Raw genomic sequence first — 18001 nt, 5'->3', positions numbered from 1 at the left:
ACTTGCAGCTAATTGTGGATGATAAATATTTTGTCTAGCTATCATCACATGTTGGGTTTAAAATTCAAAACCCAAACTTATTTTAGAGTTAGTGAGAGCTCGTCTAGCAAAATTTTCTTATAAGCTTCTCCCTAGTTCATCATGCTGCTTGCAGGACTCTCACGGCCTCTACCTATTTATCCATCTTCCCTGAGAGAGCTATAAATATCTCTTTATAATAGCAATTAAATAAATGAAGCAAACTGACTATTGTACATAATCTTTGAGAACGTTTTAGATGTCATCATCTTCGCCTTTGTCTTCACAGCCCGAACAAGATTTGACAGCCCAAAAGAACACTACACAAGTGCATAGATGATAACTGCCAACTCTAGATCATTGGTAGGCTAGTTTATCTCTACTTCTTGAGCTTCTTTGACTCATAAGAAATTGCTTTATCGTTTTATATATCTTGTGTAATCTTGTGGAATGCCTTTGATCATTGCATTATGGTTAGTATTTACGTTTTTATGCATTATTTTATCTCATGGGGTTATGTAGGAAATGGTTTGATCAACCTAGTAATCTTCTTAACATAACGTGAAGCAAGTACTTCACCTCTAACTAGAAGAACTCACAATTTACCAAGTTACAAAAAAGTTAGTTTTCATGTGAACACTAAAGAACTTGATGCAATTTGTTCTCATGCTCTTCCATTGTCCTTGAATAGGTTAAAATATCATCTAAAAACATAAAACAAATTGATCAAGGTAAGTACAAAACTCGCCATTCATAAAACTCTTGAATATTGATGGAGCATTTATTAACTCAATTAGATCTACAATAAATTCATAATTTCATCATTTAGAAACATAAAACAAATTGATCAAGGTTAAAAATCTTGAATATTGACGTCGCATTCATTAAACCAATTAGAACTACAATAAATTCATGATGCTCATAAGGAGTATGAAATGTAGTCCAATGAATGTCTTCTTCCTAAATACAATGATGATGACACCTAGACTTCAAATCAATCTTAGAGAACACATTGGTTCCCTTCATCTAATTGAACATATGATCAGTCATCAAGGATTGTGAGTCCTTCACTATAACCTTATTCAACTAATAGTATATAGTACACAAATGAATAAATGTGCTCTTCTTTAATAAGATGACATGGACACCCCAAAATGATACACTAGGACAAAATGTGCCCCTTCTCCAACAAATACTTTAAATATAGCTAAAGCTCACTTAACTCATAAGTGGTGATAGGGTATATAACATGTGAGATGGGATATTTTGAAATAATATCAATGTACAAGTCCACACCCTACTTCGAAAAGCACCAAGATAACACCTAGAAATACGTCAATAAAGTCCCTCAAGAAAGGGTGATCATCAAGAGATGCCTCACAATATTCACTCTTAGAGAGATCTTTCACCATGATAAAAATAATTATTACCTTTTATATGCTCCATTTTAATTGCATAGTTAAAATCATGCATAGAGATATGAGTCTCTACATGCCAACTATCACAACATGATCACTGAGGTCATCTACACAAGTTCAACTACCTTATGGTAGTCCATACGAAGGACTATCTCATAAGATTCCAATGGTAGGACACACAGATCGAAAGTGGTGATGAAGGTTCCAAGATACGACACACAACCACACACAAGTGAGTCTACTACCACCTTAGCACATGTAGCTAACTCAAATTGCCATCTATCATCCTACCTTATCGCCACCAACCTATAGCACTCAAATGGAGATGGGAAATAAAGGAATTTGAAGCTCCAAAATTAAATAAATAGAAGATTGAAACCCACAAGCATACCTATAACCTTAATAGTTATACCCTAATGCTTTAACTAGTGGTTATCCATTGCTACAAAAACTCTAAGAGGCCTACCAATATATCTAATTATCAAATTTGACACTATGAAACTCAAACCACAATATGTCACTATCCTCTATTGGAAAGGCCCCACAAAATGGCCCTCCTAACCACAAGTAAAGCATCATCCAACTATACAAGATGAGCTTAGTTGTGGTGTACGCGACTGCTAAAATATTGACTACCACTTGAGAAAATCATTCATTTTGACAATTACTTTTATCCAAGTGAGGATGACCACCATAAGTATACCCACTTTGAGGTGCCTAATAAGGCTTCTACCTCTGTTGTTGTTAGGGAGTCTTGGGAGGTACTAAAAGTGTCTTAAAAGATCATTTAGGTTGGGGTTGAGATCCCCGAGCCCCAAAATTTGACTAATAATAAACCATGACATAAACCCCTACTTGACCCCCATGGCTTTTAGCCAAATTCTCCATGATCAACCTAGCCTTCTTAGTGATAACCTTTAAGGTCTCAAGTTCCAACACCCCAAGATCATCAATGCTAAGAAAGTTCAAACATCTTGTAATGTTCTAAACTAATATTCATGCAAATGTTTTTTAATATTCCTACAAATAGTTTTTGATTAAAATATTTGAACCAAATTTGGTATAAACTCAAATTTCTCTTAATTTATACAAGGAACTTAATATTCTAATGTCAACCTATAAGTTTTTGATTAAGCAAAAACAGGTTTTTAAGGGACCCGAAACCCTATACAAAATAGGTTTTAAAAGGGGCTCTTGCAACCCACCACATGAGATATTCAATCAAGTTCACAAAATGGAACATAACCAATACAAGACGGAACAAAACAAAGAAAGGGTAGAGACCCCAAAGAGAAAAGTTGCCTGAAAAGAAAAACCCAACTGCAGGCAAACCAAAACAAACAATGGGCAGCAAAGAGAATAAAGTAGCAAAAGTTCCAGCTGCCCACAGGGGTAAAGACAACCCCCCAAACTTAGGATTTTCCTATGGAACCCTTCTTGTGGGATCAAAGGGTCATGTCAAAAGAAGGCGATGACCACTTAGAATGTTTGCCTTTGACCTTGATCCAACCGTCTTCAACTTTAGCAGCCCCATCTTGCCACTCCAACGAATCTAGCACTGGAAACCCAACAACCATGGAGTGACCAACATACGACACAACTCCAGAAGGACCAGCAGGGCTAGAGCCAGAAACAACTCTGGTAATAGAACCAAGCAAAGGGACCGCACCAGCAATCTCCCCAGAGACAGGGACAACCCCAGCAGATCGGTCAGATCTAGCAATCGGGGTAGATCCAGTAACCAAAGAACCAACAACATCACCTTCCTTCCTAACAGCAACGGGAGGGACAACCTCAACAAAAGAAACACCAGTCGACAACCCACAACCCCCAACAACCACCTCAGACCGCGAGGAAACAGAGCCACCCACCATGGGGGAAGCCTTCCCAACCATCAACGGGACCTGGCCTATAAGTTGTTAAATGCTAAATTACATAAAAGTCTCAAAAATTTTACCCAAATTGTCCAAATCTAAAAATTCTCCTTAACATTTATATAGGTAAAATCAAACCCTATCATTGCAGGTTAGGCCATTAAAGATACATTATAGCTTAAAATACACTTTAGCAAACTTAGCAAAAACCAACTTTAGCCATGGATTTTAGCATTGCTTCATGATATTTCATGATAAATTATAACAATAATAAATTAGCATTGCTTCATGATATTTCATGGAAATAACATTACCCAAATTTACAACAATAGCCTATAGTTGAAACAAGATTCCAAAACTTCTGTTGTATAAAAGGGTTTGAAATCCCATACAAAGTAATGCTACAATAGTAAAAAAAAAAGGGGGGTAAAGCTTACTCCCACAACAACTGATGCAACTCGATATTGTTGATATCCACCACCACCATTAAAGTCTAAATGACCTTTAGGTGGGATTTCCCCTTTGGCCAAGAGGTTTTTAATCCTTAGATCAAGATGCCTGAACATGAGAGTTCACAACACATTTTTTTGTTGGGTTTTGTGTATTTTTTATAGGTTGTTTTCATTCTCAATCTTCTAACCCAAAATACCTTCCACAAATATGTCAAAACTAGCATGAAGATCCCTAGGCATTAGAGAAGTACACAAATGGGAGTGCTCATACCTACTAGTGCTATTTTCATTTGAATTACATCCAACTTGCATAGAAAGGTAATAGAGAGCTATGAGGGAAGATACTAAAAACCTACAATAACTATCAACATTAATGATGTGAAGAGCTATGACCAAAAACCCTAACTACCATATTAATGCTAGTTAAGGCAATATGCTCTATTCCCACAATATAAAATATACATAGAGGTACATCCTCCAAGTAAATGATGTAATTGGTGATACAATACCATATTTGGAATTGTGTGTTGAGAAAAACCATTATGATGCATTGATGTGTTAGATGGTAGGTAGAATGAATAGTGGGAAATGGTGGGAGTAGTTGGAGTTGGGGTGTCAGGGATACCTTGTGACTCATACCACAAGTCAAGGAGTGGAGTTTGGAAGGGAGCCATGCTATTCAAAGGAAGTTTAACTCTTTGAAAAAGGCTTGTGAAGGAGCATAATATGGCATAGGTATGATAGGATGGACAAGTTTGATAGCACAACAAGAGAAGGGAATGAAGGTGGGATTGGGTCATGAGGTATTCTTAAATGGGGAAATTTAAAACCCCACAAAGTATAATTTTAAAAAACTTGGGAGGAGAGTTATGTCGAGAAGGTAAACTCTACAACTTTGATGATTTACATTTACTTAGAATATTGGCCGCACTTCCATACTTCATTTTTTTTTAGGACCTTAAGAAAATATAGGGGGGATTAAGGGCAACAGATGATACAAAAATTTGGATCAAGGAGAAATGATGGTGATAGCAAATGGGAATTTTGGACCACAACATAGATTATAAGAAAAGAGTACATGACAAAGAAAAAGAGGACATGACAAGTTTGCCTTTCTCAAAATTTATTTCTCTCAAGCAATTATACATTCAAGTCTTTGTCTTCTCCTATTTGAAATTATCTACAAATATCAATATTTCATAATTCCTCCCAAGTAGCTTTCTTTGCAGGCAAGTTCTTATTGAAATCCAAGAACACTGAGAGAGGGGGGTGACTCGGTGTTCTACCGGTAAAAGAATTTTTTAACTTATTGTTGATTAACCGGATGACAAAATATGAAATTAAAGTGCATAAATAAATCAACACACAAAGCAATACCATAACACCAATATTTGTTTACATGGAAAACCTTGTAAAGGGAAAAACCACAATGGGGCTGATACCCACAATATCTATATATTTGATCAAGGTATACAAATATTACATAGAGGGGTATGCACATGCATACAGGCTCACCGCCTAGAGCTCACTGCTCAAATGAAAGTCTCATTGACTTACACAACATTTTATAATGATTTGAAACAAAACTGAACTAAAATAATGCATCTGACCATGTTGGATAAGTTATGGTTATAGCTCTGAGATCCCCCACTGAACCGATGATACTGATACTCTGTTTTGCTTCTGGTTCGGATTGTGCATGTGCAATTGCGCACAAATGCTATCAATCACACACCAATTCGCACACTACCATTCTCTGACTTATTCATATCAAAAATTGCATCACAACCATTATTAAACATAATCAAATCCATCGCTAAGTGATCTCCCTTATACACCCTTGTAACTTGTTCACCATGTCGGCCTTCACAAAGAAAATAAACATAAACCTGTCGGCTACCTCCTGGATCATAAAGTGTATTATGAATTATCCCAATGATCTAATTTGAAGTCGGCCTTACACGCTACCTTTAATTCTTGCAATGACTTTACTAGGTCCTATAATATCTTAACCGGGTCCCAAATATGAATTATCGGTACCAAAGATAACTGATTAACAAGAGTAAACCATAGGGTGTATACCGGTTGGCCCAAACCAGACAAAATGATAAAGCAATGAATCCTAATGAAGAAATACCATCACCTAAAGATGAGTTGTCGTCAATGACAACCCGAAATGCAATTTACCTCAGAAGGTGACTACCGGATGAGTGTCAATTGCCAACAATCTCCCCCTTTGGCATTGATGGCAACACTCATGTGAAAAATGATATTACCTCTGACTATGCTCCCCCTTTCATGTACATCCAAGTAGCTACTTACATTTGTGCTCCCCCCCTATGATATACATTCATTTTTCACTGTACTCCTCCCCCTTTGACATCAATGACAAAGCAAGTGTCCACCAAAATTGTTGTACACATATATACATATCGGTGCCTATACATGTTTCAAAATGTCTGCATACAAAGTCTTTAAGAATGAAAAATAAGTATCCCATCCCTGCTTAAGTGAATCCAAAATGTAGTTGAATCCATTCAAGAGACTGGCATAATATTCAATAGCTTGGGATTCAGTCGGATCCTCCTGTTGCATATTAGCTATACATTCTATTTTGTGACATAGCAGGTTATCTAACCGGGGACCTATAAAGTTTCGAAGCTCTGTGGCTCTCCTTATCATACAATCCCTTTCCTTTTCCACCTTTAAAATCTGATCCATGATTGCCAAAACCGGACCTTCAACAAAACTTGTTAAATTTGTTGCCGGATTATATGAATTTGAAATCTAGAGCAAGTGGTCTTTACAATCCAAAACCTGCTTGTTTATGTGTGCAGTAAGCTTGGAAAAATCTAGACAAGTCTTATATACTTTACCTCCTTCCGCTAATGCTTCATCAATAGACTATAAACAAATTTGAAGTTTAGCTTTTTCTGATGCTATCATCTACAAAAATGTTTGCTTCCTAGCCTCCACAAATTTATCCTTAGCCTCAAGTGCTAAAATCTTTACCAAAGAATCTTACTGCTTAGGGATGTATTCAATGATTTCCTGCAATTTACCAGAAGAGCTTGAAGTCTCCTTAGCCTAAAATTCTGGTACAAGCTGGTTCAAAACATCAAAATTAGTCTGTATCAACTCCCTGTCTTTATATTCTTCCTGCGCCAATTCCTAAGTTGCTTGAGCTTGAAGTGCTGCTATAGCCAAAACCTTCTCAGTCGGTGACATCAAATGATAGGATTTGTCAAAACTGATTGAAAATTCCGAGAATTTCCCTTTAGCTTTAGATAGAGAAGTGTCAATTGCCAATCTAGAGGGAAAAACTAACTCTGTCTTTTTATCTTTGTCAGTCGGTTCCCTATCTGTTGAAATATATACCTCGTGTGCACCGGTGGCTTCGCCACTTGGTGCTTCACTCTCTTTTGGTGCTTCTCCTGAAACCTTTTCATATGTACCTTTATCTTTTTCAACCTCTATCTCAAAATCTTGTACATTAGATTTTGGAGGATTTTGAGTATCCTCAGCTTCAAAATTTGACTCATGAGTAACCGATGGAGTACTAACCGGTGGGTCAGTTTCCACATTTTGTTCATCTTTCTTTACTAGTTCCTTATCCTTAGGTAACTGAATGTTCTGTGATTGTACAAAACTGGGACTAAGCTCATAACCATGACTCAAAAGAATCCTCACCCATATATCAATTGTTTCTTTCTGGATCTCTTCATATTTTTCTAACATTAAGTTATTAATCCGGTGTTTGGGTTTAAATTGTGTCACACCTGTCTTATTTATTAAATTTGTAACCTTTGTCGGAGTGATTGATGGACAAAGATTAACTAATTTTGATTCCTTCATCTATCTATTTAAGTTTTGTGCATGTAATTTCCTTATTTCCAATCCATCATACATTTCTTTGGGCAAAATCTTCTCCAACCCTATAAATGTCCTACTCAAAGAATCAAGCTACAAAACAATTGCTTCTTCTAACTGCTTCTTATCCTTATCATCAAAATCATCATAAAATGTAGAAATATTGTCCAGATTCCCATCATTAATAATTTGATCTATAATATCCTGAGCATCTAACTTTTTTCTGCTTACCGGTTCTCTTCTTGGCTTCCAGTTTAGATTGCTCATCTCTTTTAGGTTTTCTCTTATGTACAATTGTAATCTTGGGAGTCCTCCGAGGGGTGGCTCCTTCTTTGGTTCCTTCTTTTGATCTTCCTTTTTATCTCTAACAACTCTTGCAAAGATACCTTTCTTCTTCGGAGCTTGTATGATTTCTTCTTCTAATTCGGTCTCCTCTGAAGATACTGTCATATATTGCCTTGTTGGTTTCTGCTTTCTTTTCACTGACCCTTTCAACTTAGGGCTGGCAACCTTGCCGGATGGTCCTTCCGGTTGTTTAGGTGGGTCAGTGGTAACTAGGACAAAATTAGGAGTGGCCTAAGCTGCCTTCTTCGCCTCTCTTTCCTCCTTTATTTTTTGTTTCTTCTCTTCCTTCCTCCGAGCTTCAAGGATTTTGACCTTCTATTCAATTTTTGCCCTGTCATGACCTTGACAGATTAATTGCTCAGTTGCAACCCTTGTCATTTTCTTTCTGATGGCAGGTGCAACTTTTTCCTGATGAACTTTTAGACCCTTCTCCTGAGCAATGCCATTTTTTTCTTCTTTTTCATCAATTGGAGCCTTGAGTAGATGTTGTGCATATGCATCCAGTGTAGCCTCATCTACCTCATAGCCCATAGGCATAATCCAAACAGTCCTGGGCTGGACTGCCTCCATCATGCATTCATCCTTGTTAACCATAAAACAAATTGTGTCCTTATATTTGTCAACAATTAATTTTGGAATTCCAACCCTATTTTTCATCTCTTCTTGAAATTTTTTGAAAAAGGCCCACGGATTAGCCTTATGTTGTTTGTCACCCTGTCGGTCCAATATTTGTGCTATTTGAGTTGCAACCGGTCTATCCAAAGCCCATTGAATCTTTCCATAACCGGGTACCATATTCAAAAAGTAAAAGGTTAAACATATAATCAGAGAACCATATCGGAATGTGTTCTTCTTGTCTTGCTTGATCTTCCAGAGTTGGTCATCAACTCCTTGAGCATTACACTGCATAAATCATAATGTGCATCTTCCTTCACCATTTGATAAGCAATGTGAATGGCGATTCTAGAAACTAAGTTTAATCGGTTAGATTGATAAACCTTATAGCCAATCACCATCGCTGCAAATTTCACATCAATATCTCTAATAATATCATCAACTCGCATAGATTTGCCATCGTATGTTTCGCCGGTGAGTTTGCATAGATCTATGTTTGAAATTGACCGAAGCCCTGACAAACCTCCGACCTTGTAGAGGCATGTGATATTCTTGATCACTTCTTCTGTAATTTTGTACAGTCGGTCCAACCATAAGAATTCCCAATGAATACGACTGAGAATGTATCTCACCCATTCATCTTCGTCAAAAGATGGAAATTCCATGAACTGGGTAAAACCCTTCCTCCTCAATTGCGCATATTCTAGTTTCAGTTGATTATCAGTGATAAGATGATCAGTGAACACATAGGACATCTCATAACTCTTGATCTCCTTGATATCGCAATGAATATATGCCCTAATGTCTTCAGTGTGAAGAACACCATGACAAACACTTGAAAATGCTCCCAAAGGATCATCCAAAAGTGATTTGTAAGGATGTTTCTTGAATTCCGGACGAGGGCAGTTCTTAATTTCAACTACCAAAGGAGTATCAACATTTGATGAAGATGCCATGATATTTCGAGGGTTTTAGCAAATGATAAATACCTTGATAACTTGTTGGATGATTAAATGCTCTTCAAATTCAGATGCTCGCACAAATCGCCTTAGGACTCTTGATTGCCTTTGAAATCACTCTTTAGAATACTCGATCGTTGTGTGAAAAAATAATTTAACTTTTACTCTTTTTATTGACATTAAGCCTAATTTTCCACAGTCATATATAAATGCTACCGAAGAATCTGATCGAATCACATAATTTGCATGTAGGTTCCGGTAAACACTTGAATCTGCTTGAGTGTCCATTCCCAATTAGAACTCCCTAACTACAGACCTAATCCGGGTGTTTGCATGATCTTCAATGATTTGCCTACCCCTAAGGCAAAGTGCCTTAGTTACTGGTTGAAGTTCCTGCTTTCGGTGCAGGACCTGTTGATTCTATCGATTGATCTGGCGGTTGTGTATCTGTTTTCCGAACCCATCTTTGCTCATGTTGTTTTCTAATATCTTCAACCCTAGCATTTCCTTTCTCATTTGAATTTCCATTAGCTACCGGTGGATTCTCTCTTGCAATATTTAGCAATATGTCCAATCTTGTTGCATGCATAATAGACAACATTGTTCTTTTGAATTGCTTTGTTATACACTTGATTTTGATTTCCTTTTGATTTGCATTGGTTAGCCATATGTCCAAATCTACTACATGCATGACATTTGACATTTCCAAGACCGGTGAATGATGCATTATATCTAGATTATTCCTATTTCTGCACTGACTTGCTATGTGACCATATTTATTTCAAACAAAACATATACCATTGAATTTATGAGCATTATGTTGTCTTACCGGTGATTTATGGTTCCAGTTGTCATGATTCTGCTTCTGATCAGATGATTGATCTTGCTGTGCAGTTCTGAAGCTTTCTCCTACTTCATATCCAAGACCTCTCTTGTCATTAACATCTCTCTAGCTTTTCATTAGTTCATCAAGTTTTGCAGAGCTGGCTTTGAACTTGTCTTTGTAGTCATTTGCAATGGCCAAATCATCTCTCATGATTATGATATGTCTTTCAAGTTACTGTTCATTATTCCTAGACTGAATCAATTCAAGTCTCAACATATCATTCTCATGTGTCAGTCTGTTGCATTCATCTGATCTGTCCTTCAAAGCTTGGGCTAGATATTCTTCATTCTTCTTCCTATCTTTAATCTCCTTGCACATTCTCATAGTTAGCGCTTGCATCTCATTCTATTCTCCAGAGTGAGTTTTTGACATTGATCTTTCAAAGCATCTTCTTCATCACTTCTTTGAATTTGCAGTTGATCACAGAGTTCTTTCCTCTTATCTTGAGCCGCTGAAAGCTTTCCTTGTAATGAAATGATGTATTCTTTGGCTTGCCTTAGTTCATTCTTCAATTTGTTGCTTTTCTCCTTCTCATCATCAAGATCCTCAAGAGCAAGTTGAAGCTATTGCTGCAAACTGGTTTCCATTGATTCCAAGTTCTGGATCTTCCTCAAGTTGTTAAACTTCTTCCAAGGAACTAGGCTCTGATACCAATTGTTGGAATCCAAGAACACTGAGAAGGGGGGGGCGGTGAATCAGTGTTCTACAGGTAAAAGAATTTCTGAACTTATTGTTGATTAACCAGATGACATAATATGAGATTAAAGTGCATAAAAAAATCAACACACAAAGCAATACCATAACACCAATATTTGTTATGTGGAAAACCCTGTAAAGGGAAAAACCATGGTGGGGCTAATACCCACAATATCTATATACTTGATCAAGGAATACAAATATTACAAATATTACATAGAGGGGTATGCACATGCTTATAGGCTCACCGCCTAGAGCTCATTTCTCAAATGGAAGTCTCATTGACTTACACAATATTACATAATGATTTGAAACAAAACTGAACTTAAATAATGCATCTGACCATGCTGGATAAGTTCCTCTTATAGCTCTGAGATCCCCCACTGAACCGGTGATACCGATAGTCTATTCTACTACCGGTTTGGATTGCGTACGTGCAATTGCGCACAAACGCTATCAATCACACACCAATTCACATTATCGCTAGTTGGTAACCACCTTCATTTTTTTCATTGGATCATGTTTTTGGTAGTCAACTCTTATCCCTACCTTGTATGGCTGGTGACTTTTGAAAGATGTTGCAAAAGTCATTTTTTCATTGTTTACTCTTAGCACTTGATATCTAGAACAAGAATTTATTTATTTCTACTCCCATGGGTTTGACAACTTCATTTTTAGGTTCTCTTTCTTTTTCTTGTTTGCACTCAAGCAAACTAGGGCCTAAGATTAAATTGCAACACATCAAGTCTAAAAGCTATGGACTCATTGACACTTACATCTTGTGTCATGTAAAATCCTTTACGTCTTGTGATTTTTTCCCATCGTTCTCTTTCTTTCACCACATCGACCAACTTACCTTCTAACCAGTGTGGAACTAGATATAGGAGGAGTTGAGGATGAAATGTGAGTAGGAGCCATGTAACCACATTGTCCAATGAAGCTTTAATGTATTTGATTACTCTTAATTCTCCTCTGAACTTGTTATAATCCTTTGTCTTGTATTGACTAATTTTATCAGCCACCTTTGATTTGTTGATAAATTCAACCTATTCATCCACAATCTTTTTTGACTTAGATTCTACTCTAATTTGCAAAGGATGTGATTTCTCCCTTTCCTACTATGCTTGAGACAACTATCCTCTTTCTTGTTCATTATTTAGGTAAGATGCAAGGACTTTTAGCTGAACATCTCCCACATGTATTAAGGAATTTCAATTAGCATTATAAGGGACAAACAGGCTGTGAAGGTAGAATTCACACATTTGGTCTTACATATCTAGTGTGGCTTTTGAATAAGAAATTAAAAATAATCTAGGTGTAATAATGATAATAGGTGCATCACTAATAAATTGATTTATCTGAAAACATTAAAAAAAATCTTGTAAATACAAGGTATACACCCGAACAAGTGACCTACAACATATGAGCTAGTTTTCTAGATCAACCATCTTGTCCGGATTGACTCTCAACTTTTTCACTTTTAGAATCCTTTTCTTCCAACTCTACCTCATAAGTGGCCTTGATTGCATCTTTTTCTTTTTCCCATTGTTTCTTATACCATTCAAATGTGCAAGCCATAAAAAAAGCCCAAGGATTAGTGTTGTGAGTGGTGGGGGTGTCACAAGAGCATCTTTAAAAATATAAAACTAAAATTGATTTTTATCAAATATATTTATTTCTTTATATATTGTTTGGTTATTCAATGTCTTTGTAATTTTTTATATACTTAAAAAGAAACACAAATATTTGATGTCACAATATTTATATTATTAATTTTTTTTAAATAATTATAAAATTTGAAGTTTAGTATTTAAATAAATGTATTCAATAATAAAATCATAATATTTTGTTCATATCAAATCTAATCTCTTTTGTTTAATAAGAATAATAAAATTTAAAGATTCATATAATCTAATTTATTTTATTTAACTATTTCTAAAGAAATATCACAATTTCTAATGATCAATTAAATATATATAAATAAATTGAATATAAACTTTTAAATCTCATTTTACTCACATCAATATTTAGAAAATATTTCCTCAAAAAAATATAATTAAATTCTAAAATAATTTAATGAAATACAAAATCAAGAATAAATTTTAAATTAAAATAATTTCAAATTTCAAATCCAAATACATAATTTTTTTATATTAAAGATAGTATAAAAACATTTGATAGTTACAAGTATTGAGAGTTGGGTCAACATGTAGCTAACACCAAAATATCAAGTATCTAAAGTATGACCAAATAGACTACATAGGGTCACATACTAAGCTATAGATCAAAAATTAAGGATCGACTCTAGAGTCTAAAAATTACACCAGTGTACTACTTCTATACGTAGAGATAGTCTTTGAGCGAACCAATGCAAAAGTTACAAATTATATAGATCCACTACATATACAAAATACATAATATTGATATGTTGTCCTTAGAAGTTGACACTCTCATTGAATTGGTCAAGACTTCCCTAGCCAATGGGGGGATTAATATCTAACATTTCCCAGTTGGATCTCACTATTTGTCTCATTGACATGATGTCGAACCTTGCTCCTCTTTTATGTGTCCTTTAGTTCTTCATTATGCACATCATGATTGTAACTTCTTAAGAACTCTATCATACCTTATAGGAACATTTTGTTCTCCTCTTTGTTAAATGTTCATGTCTCACCATAGAGCACTTCAAAAGCATAATCCTCATTGTTCCATCTTCAAGCAGTTTCATGAATTTGTGCCTTAAAATATCCAAAGTAATTGTGACATGCCCAATAAAGTTATAATATATGAGTCTTTTGTGTGACTCAGTAAGTGCCTTCCTTACCCCTTGGAATGTTTCCTCATTTCTCATAATCCAACTATGCCAAACAATTTCAATGGAAAAAACTAGCCAAAACATGTTACATTCTTTATGTAATTTATTCACATTATCAAAAAGAATTTTAGCTCAAAAAATGTTACCTTCCACCCTTTAAGATCAAAGAAAAAAAGGTTCCAAACCTCTTTAGCAAAGAAACATTCAAAGAATATATGTTTAATCGTTTCTAGTTGTCTAAAAATGTTGCATAAATGAATGTCAGTGTGATGCATTTTATTAGGAAATCTTTTCAATACCAGTAACCATTTAAAATGTGTTTCCTTTCGTTCAAAAACATTATTCCAATAATTATTTAAAATAACTTGCCATTTCTTATTTGACAAAGAAAGATTCCAAATTTGATTAATATAATCAATCAAAGAAGCATTACTACACAAAGTTTTACACATCGCCAAGTTGTATTAACTTTCTGAAGAGTAGTGCCATTAGACCACTTATATTGTTTGAAGTATTCAAATGTTACCTTGTACGTAGGTTTTAGGCAAATGAAAAAATATTACAAGCATCTTTAAGAATGGAGTATGTACACCAATTGGATGGTGGAAAATTAATTCATCATTTAAGGAAGCCCAAGATTTGAGTTGCCCCTCAAGATGTCATTAAAGCAACTAACACCTTTGAATGACCAGTTCTTGATAGAAAAGACCTGAAGTAAAGCTAGGGGATTGTTTTTATGTTTAAGGTTCCATTAGATTGACCTCTATAAATGAATCAAATTGTTACCAACTGTAATGTCCTTGTTAATGACATTAGCCTTGACAAGTTCCCAAGCCTCCCATATGCTTTTAAACATAGTGGACCCTACAAAAACCACAGGGAAAATGTCAACTAATATGTCACTAAAAGGAAGCAACTTCTAGGATTTGGCTTGTTTAGGAACAAGTTTAATGTTATTCCTTAGTAATATCTTCCATGGCTTTCGGAATACATTTAACAGTGAGAGCCACTCCTTGAAGATTGAAATCTTTCAAGCCCAACCTAACTAAATGTTGCTTACTCTTACCTTTACCATCCTCCCAAAGAGATTTCTTGATCTTTTTTTGGATATCATTGACTTGTTAGCTATTAAATAGCCAAACAAAGGAATAATCAAGATTGTAGGAGAGAAATATCTTTTGACAAACCTAGATCCTTCCAACTTGGGATAGAAGTTGTTTATTCCTCACCTAATTTTCAATGTATTTCCCCTTTCATACAAAGTTAAATATCATTTTAGTAGGGACTAAGAGAAAGTGGAATACCAAGATACCTTACTTGCTTGGTGGGTCCTCCCCATTGAAACTCATACTTTCCAAACCATTGTGAGGGTGCATCTTGCCACCCCAGCATAACATATTTTACATTAGAGAGTTTAGCACTAGAGTCCTTCCAAAACAGATTGAGCTTCTACATAAGAGAGTCCATATTTCTTTCATTTAAATCAACAAATAGAGTTGTATCATTAAAAAGGTGAATTTTAAGTAGATCCTCCTTATTTGGGAGAGAATTGCCTTGATCTTAGGGGATAGTGAAGGTTTTCTAAGTATATAATACAGTGCATCTGATGCAATAATAAACAATGTAGGGGCAAGGAGCAACCTTGCCTAATGGACATTCCCAACTTAAAAGTCTCTAGTAAGGATCCATTGACATCAATTTGTGCCATTGCATATTTCATTAGAATCTTCACCATATGATAAAATCTGGCTGGGAAACCATAATCTTAGGAGTCATGGTTAAGTAGGACCATTCCACTTTGTTGTAGGCCTTCTAAAAATCTAACAGAAACATACCTGCATTCTAATTAGATGTTCTAGCCCAATTCATGGCTTCACAACTTGTAAGAAGATTTTCCAAAATGTATCTTCCCTTAATGAACCCAATTTGGGTGTTGCTAATGAATTTTATTAGAATATCAACAAGTCTTAATGCAAGAACTTTTGTAAAAACCTTATAGGAAACATTAATAAAAGTAATGGGGCACCAATCCTAATGAGAGATTTGCCCCCCTCGGTGCGAATAATTTTGATCACTCCTTTGTTAAACTTGGTACCTAAGGACTCCTTATCAATAGCTTCCTTGTATACTTGCATTAGGTCTTCATAGATCCATTCAATATTTTTCTTGTAGAATTTCATTGTTAAGCCATCCGTTCCAAGGGATTTGTCATTATTCAAGGCATTAATGGCCTTTTTCACCTCCTCAATTGTAATCTCCTTGCTTAAGCTGCTAATATCATCTTTTGATAGTTTTAAGGGGATGAGCTCGTTACATAAGCTTATTGCATCTTGACAGCTAGGGTTGTTGCCTTCTGCAGTAAAAAGATTTTTGTAGAATCCCAAGAAAAGGCTCTTAGTTCCCTCTTGGTCACAAACTATCTTGCCCTCAACCCACACTTAATCAATTTTCTCCTTAATATCTTTTTTTTAAGAATCTAAAGAATAATTTAGATCTTGTATTTACATTTTTTTAGCTAGTTCATTTTTGTGCTTACTCTAAGGCCTTGGATTTTCCTAACTTGCATTATTTTCAAAGCATTTTTTTGTCATAACCAACTCCTCATTCAAAGTCAAATTGGTGGAGTCATTCTACAAACTCAATTATGTACCTAGTATCTTTTCATTTAGGTTATTTGCTACTCTCTTGCTATCCATAACTCTTTTTTTCCCTTGTTTGGTAGATTTTTCTTCACCAACTAACATTGAGATTCCATCTCTCAATAAATTTTTTATCTTTTGACATCTTTTTTTCTTTTTTTCATAAGCATTAAAATAGAATTGTGTTGGTTAACAGATTTTGTTCCCTTTCAAAATATAACAATATGACTCTATGCCCACACAAGAGAACAAACTATCAAGAAACAGTTGGATAATTGCAACTATCTCTGCAACTTTCCTCTGAATTTTAGAGGTACAACTCCCTTGTATGATATGAATTCAGGTTTTTCAGGGGTATGTTTTTTACCAGAAAGCAAGAAAGGCAAAAAATTCCTATCTTAAGGTTCCAGAAAACGAAAAAGAAAATGTACAAATGACAAAGCATTTTCCCAATCAAACACCAACTTAGTTCAAGTTGTATAATATCATTCAAAGATAAATATCATACCATAGTGAACAGTAGAGGAAAAACAAACATTTAATGTTTCAAAACATGGGAATTGAATAGAAAGCTTCACATAAGAAAAATGCAAATTTATCCAACGTAGCACAAAGTCTAATCTATGAGATAAATTGTTTCATAAACCCAAACAAAAACACATCATATTTGTTGTTAGAAAACAACACCAAATCTATATTCCAAAAATTGCTCTCCCTCCTTTTTCCTATCTCTTATCTATTTATACCTAAAAACCCTATTTTCCGTTTTAAAGAAATGGTTCTTTCTAGAGTAACGATCTTGAAAATGACCATTTTTTAACTTAATTTAAATAAAATAAAATTATCATAAAACCCTATCATTAGCACTAATCCCTGCATTATAAACAGCTACCAACTTCATATTTCTTCTTCATTAGGTGTTGGGTCTCGACCTACATTCTGATTATCAGTCATCTTTGTTTTTGTTTCCTCTTCGATAAGCACCTAGAGAACTACCGAAAATCCATCTTCATCCAGTATAAGTTCTTGAGCAAGGTCAGTAAGGTCAAAGAGGATATCATCTTGTATGTGTTCAACATCTGGTTGAATCATTAGTCCCTTTCCTTTGAGTACCATGTCTGAAAAACTAGTTACCAGGATCTCTTCTTGCAACGATTTCCTCTTCCAAACGTTGTTCGTGATTTCTGGCTTTCTCTGCAATCTTTTCCAATAGAGTGATAACCCTTCTATATCTAGCGAAGTCAGTTTGTTGTTTCCATGCCAGAGACTGTAATCCTAGGATAATATTCCCCTGTTCGATGTCTAGCCAATTTAGGTTTGGATTATCAAATGTTAGCTGACCATCATGAGGAAGAACCATCTGGGAAAAGAAAACTCATAATGGCATACGTTACTTGAACAGTTTCTAAAGGTG

Source organism: Cryptomeria japonica, chromosome 10 (assembly GCF_030272615.1).
Source record: "Cryptomeria japonica chromosome 10, Sugi_1.0, whole genome shotgun sequence".
Taxonomy (NCBI): Eukaryota; Viridiplantae; Streptophyta; class Pinopsida; order Cupressales; family Cupressaceae; genus Cryptomeria; species Cryptomeria japonica.
Note: the sequence above shows the minus strand (reverse complement) of the source record.